This window comes from Halyomorpha halys, unplaced genomic scaffold (assembly GCF_000696795.3).
Source record: "Halyomorpha halys isolate HHAL.00 unplaced genomic scaffold, Hhal_1.1 Scaffold1001.1, whole genome shotgun sequence".
Classification (NCBI taxonomy): Eukaryota; Metazoa; Arthropoda; class Insecta; order Hemiptera; family Pentatomidae; genus Halyomorpha; species Halyomorpha halys.
The window spans coordinates 341,415-348,997 of NW_027104681.1; the positions used below are offsets into that span (position 1 = coordinate 341,415).

At 31.7% G+C, this 7,583-nt stretch overlaps 1 long non-coding RNA gene and 1 other non-coding gene across 2 annotated transcripts in view; one reads left to right on the forward strand and one right to left on the reverse strand.

Annotated features, from left to right (window-relative positions):
* The first annotated feature begins 537 nt into the window (after positions 1–537).
* LOC112210930 (uncharacterized) overlaps positions 538–7,583 on the forward strand; it is a 25,550-nt gene continuing 18,504 nt past the window's right edge. The window contains exon 1 of the long non-coding RNA XR_010843797.1: positions 538–836. This is a non-coding gene — a long non-coding RNA (uncharacterized lncRNA). The remainder of the gene's footprint in view (positions 837–7,583) is intronic.
* On the reverse strand, positions 1,027–1,099 carry TRNAA-AGC (transfer RNA alanine (anticodon AGC)). The gene has a single exon. It is a non-coding gene; the product is annotated as a tRNA-Ala (tRNA).

Here is a 7,583-nt window from a genome sequence, read left to right on the forward strand (position 1 = left end):
CAGTATGGATTAACTTTTATCAGTTGATCTCAGTTAAAATTCATTGTACTTGTTAATTATAATACCGACACTTGAATTAAATAATTTTAAATTTTAAAAAACACGTGTTTATATAAAGAAAATGAATTTGTATTTATTTCTAACCAAAAATTTTTTATATCTGCTAGAATTTGAGAAAATGTATCTTTTTCTTTAAGCTGAGTGTGCTACATAAATTCTGCTACATACGATGTTAGAAAATTTGGATTCGTTCCTCTTCTTCATTTATTTTCCCATTTAGCTGATCCCTATATTATAGTTTATTATAGCTATCCCTATATCCCTATATAGCCTTTCGAAAGTTTTTATCCCGGAGGAACGCAATTTCTGTGTTCTCATCATTAACCACGCGAAAAATGAATTTTAATTTACACATTATGAGTTTACTTTTTAAAATGAATATAAATAGTTGTCAATAACATAACAACGAGCATATGTTTTGATATTAGATAATTTTTTTTAATTTGTTTTCTAAATTGGCAATACTATAATTCACTATTGTATATACTAAATTAAAATTAAATCTGTACCACTAGAGCCCATGAAGAGTCAGGGGTGTAGTACTTTCTTATGCAGTACTTTATAAGAAAGTACTGTTACTAGACAAACGGTAGTGCAAGAAGGTGATTTGGTCAGAATCACTCTCGACTGCCAAATTTTATCCAATTAAAAAGAACCCACAGGGCTGATTCAATGGCTACAGGTAACAGATAATAATTATCTGCTACAACTGGATTCGAACCGGGGTTCTTGAAGTTAGTAGTCCATTGCCTTACCAATGTGCTACCCATTACCGTGTAAGTATATGTACTATATAAATATTGATTTTGAAGTTTTAGATCAAACTTTAGTATAGTACAACAGTAAAAAATCACGGTCTAAGAATGTGCCAAAAAGCGAACTAAAATACTAATAAAGAAAATTAATTATTTATTTATTTATAATAAATAACAAAAGACTTATTTAAAAAATCGAAATCAAAATTTTTGGAGGCGCCGGGCATCGATCCCGGTACCTCTCGCATGCTAAGCGAGCGCTCTACCATCTGAGCTACGCCCCCTGATAAAAACATGATATTTGGAACTGGTTAACATTTGAAATCTGGACCAGATTGGAAATGAGCCAGGCTTGAGCAAGGATGGTTGCAAGGCGGAGGGTAGGCAACCCGCAATATCTCTTAAGGTAATGTCTGCACACGAACTTGAAATATGCGAAGTTACCACAGTTATATTTATGCATATAATATAATTAGCTATGATAAAGTGGATTACTACTGAAATCGATAGAGAGAGGTCGCTGAGAATCGCTTTTTCTCATGTGCAATCTATCACATAGTATGTATATATATATATATATATATATACTATGTGATATATTATATATTCATGTATATTATGTATATATGTTTAAGGTAGGTAACTCGATCGAAGTTGGACTAGCATTTGTTGTGATAAAACGATCAGCTAAATTTGTCTAGAAAAAATCTTTCATATAGATAATTAATAAATAAAACAGGGAACCTAATGACATGAGTTCTTGGCCAGAACCAGATACCAATCCTTCCATAATAAACTTCCCAACCACCCAAACCAACTCGTTTCTTCTCCTTCAATACCTAATAATCCTCCTAGGTGTCTGAAAAGAAGATGGCCTCGAGATCTTCTCCTTTAGAAATGTTTTTTGGAGCTCTATCAGTGGGTAGATTCTGTATACAGTTGTAAATAACAATAAATAAATTATTAAAAAAAAAAAAATATTATTACACTCTAGGCAATTCGTGGTCAGCAGCCAACTGATCACCATGCCTGTCGCCGGATCCATTCCACGGGAAATGGAATCCTTCTGCTTAGTTGCTCTGTTGAAACGGACGACATGCGGACGACGCATTGATTTCTTACATGCTTCGTGGTATGACCCTTCCATGGTAAATCCCTATTGTACAAGAGCCGGATTGAAAAAAGGCAGTTATCTCACCCTAATTTTTTATTACTTTAATGAAAACTATGTATAATTACTAATAAAAACTGATGAGTCTGCCACTATAGGTAGGGGGAATCAAAAGTGGCGGCTATCTCAAAACCTTCAAAACATTAATTTTTCATTTGGAGCTCTATAACTTAAAAACTACCAACGACACTAGAAAATCTAAAATAACTTTATTTAAAGGAGAGTAAATTTGTTGACATATATAATAATAGAGCAATTTACGTGGAATAGTTCACGAGATATAGCTTTTTAAAAAGCAATATTTCTTAAAAATGTACTGAAAGTAGTTAGCTAATTTATATTGAGAAATATATATCTCAGGAACTATGAGACGTACAGATGTCTATTAGCACTCACATTAAAGCTAGGTTAACGGACTATACAGAAGTTTATGACCTTTACCTTCGTAGGAATAGTAGTTTTCATGATATTTGCTAAAATAAATTGATCTATATTTTTGAGTACGGAAAAACTTTATTTCAGATACCCATATGACATAAAGATATCTGCTAGCACTTAAATTAAAGCTAGTTAAATTTACTATAAAATAGTTTATTACTTTTATCTTTGTAGGAGTAGTAGTTTAATTTCTAGTTGTTCGTATAAAATGTTTGATTTTTGAAAAAATACATCTGTAGATCCATAAGACGAACATATGTCTTCCAGCAATGAAAATAAAGAAAAATTTAGCTTTCTATTAAGTAGTTTATGACACTTATCTTCGTAGAGATAATAGTTTTTCTGATATTCGCACATGAATATAAATTTGGTAAAAGAAAATTGGTTCGAACAACTATAAATTAATTTATTTGAGCAAATATCATGAAAACTACAATTTATACGAAGATATACACCATAAACCACTTTATAATACATTAAACAAGCTTGAATTTGAGTGCTAACAGTGATGTGCGTCAAATGGTTTTTGAGATATAGATTTTTTAAAATAAAGTCACTAACTTTATTTATTATCTTTCAGTACGTTCTGTACACCATTTTTATGAAATATTGCTTTTTAAAAAGCTATATCTCGAGAACTATTGAACGCAAATAGCTCGATTAGAGGTTACAGGTTAGCAAATTTAATCTACTTTAAATTGTATTCTCTTATATTTTCTATTGTTGTTGGTAGTTTTAATGATACAGAGCTCCGAATGAAAAAATAATTATTTTTAACGTTTTGAAAAAGCTGGCATTTTTTATTCCTCCTTCGTATACTTGGCAGACTAATTTGACTAATAATTATAAATAGTTTTCATTAAATTCCAAAATAATTGAATGAAATAACTGACTTTTTCCTCCTCTTGGGCTCTTCTACTATTATGGCAAGGCTGTTGTGACCAGTATTCTTCTTTAGCTTTGTAGAAATAAGACCTTTAATTTTTATAATATCCATTTTCGTACTAATAGTTTTTTATCTTTATATATATTTTTTTTATTTGCACCTGCAAAATGATTATAATGAGATTTACTATTGAGGTATGACATGATTTGGCACAAGGGATATAGCACCCCGTATCCTCCTCACATTAATGTAAACTATTTAATCGGACTAGGAAGTCCCTCATCCAACTTCTCTTCAGCCCATGCCGAGTTACGTTAGGGGTGTCAATTGTCGTCATCTGTCGTACAAATTTATTAAAATATCCATGCGATTTATCCTGAAACCGTTTGCAAGTCATAGGAATGTTGTTTGTTACAGTCAGAATGCACAGGTCGGTGTGAATAGACCCACTTGAAACTTAGGATGATGAGTTCGTTGCCAGTCTTAATAGAAATTAAGAGGTTTGTATTTTTTTATTCTCTATCTTTTTCTCTAGCCGATCCATAATTTTGGCGAGCCTAAGTCTAAATGGCTAAAAATTAGTAAATTATTTTAAATGTTACGTTTCTATTTGAGGGATAATTGGGATAGAATTATTATGCATACTACGCTTGTGTAGTATAAAATACAATAGTCTCAATCGGAAATTGAGCTTGTTACGTTTTGTTTTGACGTGTGGGCCTCCATCTCAACCTTTTGTCATAAGTAATTTTTGTACTATGGTTCGTGATGTTTTTGCTTGTTACATCAGTATTGTCTTGTTGATGATTTCTTTTTTTATGTTCACAACATGCTGGTTTACTACTTTAAAATATGAAAATATCTTTTTGAGTTTATCAACTTGTATAAATATTAGGCAGTATTTAGCAGTACATCATAATGTAAAATGCCGACGCGGCGAGGTTTATAATATCTATTAAGAATAATATTTCTAATAATGAATGAAATATCTTCATCACATGAACAGAATATCGAACAGTATCTTGGAAGGTCCCTACAGTAAACTATCCATTACCTGAATAGCGGGTTCGTTAACTGAGAGAGTTGGTTCCAATCATACCAGTATCGGCACTGTAATTAATCTCTCTTTCGCATGCATTATCGTTGTTCTATATAAATCTAATCCTAAATATAGCTTTCGAGAGTTTGTTAGCATAAACGAGAGTTGTTACCTACGATCCTATGAGTAACTCATATTCCATTTTGAGTGTAACCTCGTATTATCCAATCCAGCTGCAATTAAAACAAAACTGGGTATAGGTTATATGTGGTAGTTCAGGAAGTTATAACTCTTTATACTATATGCTGTTAAAGGGGTTAGAAAGCTTAACAAGAACTACCTCATAGTCAAATCTTAAAATATTATTTAGCTAAGACACATGACGATCGTTGAATACTGAATGGCTTTATGGTTTCTTTCCTAGGCTTGCAGCTATCGAAAATCACCACATTGTAATCTGAAAATCATGTCATAATAATAGGCCATAGTTCTATTGTATGAATTTGATATTATTTTAAGTTTAAAAATATCTGTTTTGCGAGAATTTGGTTTCCCCATCCTGTTTTTATTTTGGAGGGTCCCATTCATGGTTCCTATTAGAAACCATTTTTTTTTCTTACGGCCGGAATAGATGGAAAAATTTACCATTTATTTTTTGACAACCTTCACTATTCTTCGTTGTTGAAGCCACAAATGTTGTATTTATCAAGACCACTGTTAGCTCCACTCTTGATTTCACCTTTAATATGTTTAATTAATAATTTTTAAATCCCTAATTCATCTCCCTCCCTTTCTTTGTATTTTGTTTTATCATTTATTTCAATCTTTACTATCTTTAAATCATGTACCATTGTATTTCTCTTAAATGTAATATAACCTCTGTAGTAGTGCTAAACTTAACACAAGTTATTGTAAGAACTAGTGATTGAAACTTACTGCACTTACAACCTCTTTGGATTGTAGAGAGAGAAGACCTTAACTATTAATTAATGAACTACCTAGTTAACCTTAATTATTATCTAACTGTAATTATTATCATAGTGTATAATGTTACTCAGTTTTCATCTATTACCTAAATGTTACTGGGAGTAGAGGTTCAAAAAGAAGCTTCGTTAGCCCAACCGTGAATAGTACTCAAAATAAAAAAAATAAATTCAAATTTCGTTATTGTTTTGTATATTGAATAAGTTAACATAATAACATGAAAGTATTTAAACAAAATATACACTTTAGGAAAAAAAGAATTTAACTATACATATATCTATTACAAAACAAACAAAAGAAAGAGAAAAAAAATGTCTTAATATCACCGGTGATTAATGGGGACCTCGCTGTGGTAGGTTGTTCATGTCCTCGTGGAGGTAGATCGACAAACATCACAGCCTCAGCGAAAATGATTAAGACGATGGAGATTGCCAGAATGTTGGGTACTACGAGTGCGTAGTGATAGTACAAGAGCCCAAGAGGAGAAAAAAGGCAGTTATCTCACACCAATTTTTGATTACTTTAATGAAAACTATATGTAATTAATAGTCAAAACTGAGGAGTATAAATAGGGGGAATAAAAAATGGCCGGTGTTTCAAAACCTTAAAAAAACATTATTTTTCATTCGGAGCTCTATATCTTAAAAACCACCAACTACAATAGAAAATCTAAAAGAACATTATTTAAAGAAGAGTAAATTTTCTGAAATATAAGCCTTAATAGAGCTACTTATATCCAATAGTTCCCGAGACATATCCTTTTATAAAGTAACATTTCATAAAAATGTACTGGAACAACTATAAATCAATTTATTTTAGCAAATTTTATGAAAACTATTACTCCTACGAAAATAAACGTCATAAACTACTTTATAGTACATTAAACTAGCTTTGATTTGAGTGCTAATAGACATCTTTACGTTTTTTATAAACATCAACATCTTCATCGAGTGCACCCACCCACTAATTATTTTGATAATCGACCTACAGTCACCTTACAATTTTATATTTGTAAATAATAGTCATTAACTTTTATTAATTTATCTTAATAAGTAAATTGTAATTTATAATAATGTTTTTAATTTATTATCTTATTATTATTTATCTTTCATGAGCTCTTTAGGTTAGGTTTTTATTTTATAGAGTTTAGTACCTAATTTAAATTAACTATTAAATTAGGTACTAAACTCTTGTTTTTTTATTTAATTTAGTGCTCATTATTTCAGTTTATGATTTAATGAATATTTCATGTCTTTTGTTCTATTAATGATTTATAATTTTCATCTTATGATTTTCTTTTTTTTTTATAAAATATTGATTTTTACCTTTGATCCTCTTTTGTTTATTGTCCAATACATATATAGGTTGGTATATTTTAATTTTCTATTATATTCTACATTGATCTACTAACCTACACAGTGTTTACACGCCCAAAATATACATCTGTGAAATCATTCCTATACTGTGGCCCCATGCAAAACATAGTCTGAGTCCAGGGGTACGTCTTCAGTACAAAGTGCTTACTTTGGGTTAAGTTTGATTCCAATTCTGTGTGAACGGGCTTGGAGGTAATCATGTCGGTTGAGTAATCTAAAATCTGTGACAAAATGTTTCTCGTTGAATCCATCGGCAGTACTTTTTTGAGTAGCCCTTTCCACCTTTTCCCTTCTACTTGTTTTTTTTTTTCTTCGTGATATTACGCATTCCCGAATTTTTATTTTTTTAATTAACCTATGAGTGAAACAATAGCATGGACTCCGAATCAGGGGAAAGTAGGCGTGCTTTTTTTGCTAGTTGATCTGCTTCTTTATAGTTTGCGACCAATACCTTATCCCATACAAATAAGGTAACTAATAGATTTGTTGGCTTTGATAGGTCACTATATTGCTGCAAGTCGCCATTTCAGGGTTACGAATTGGCGAGATCGCAGCTCGTGATTCAACAAAAAATAACTTTTTTTCTGCTTATCATTGAGGGTTGAGTTACGCCCCGCATTAGTTCAGAGTCAAAGTTAGTTTACTCGTAGATGACGTAACCAAGGAGGATCGACAAACGTACGTCCACCCGGATGAACCGATATTGTGGCTCGCAGCTGTTTCGATCACTTAGTAGATGTAGATGGCCAGACTGCTAGCTATTAAAATTGCTTCGAGAAGAGACGCTCGAGCTGGTGTATGAGTACACAATGAGACGCTCGAGCTGGTGTATGAGTACACAATGAGACGCTCGAGCTGGTGTATGAGTACACAA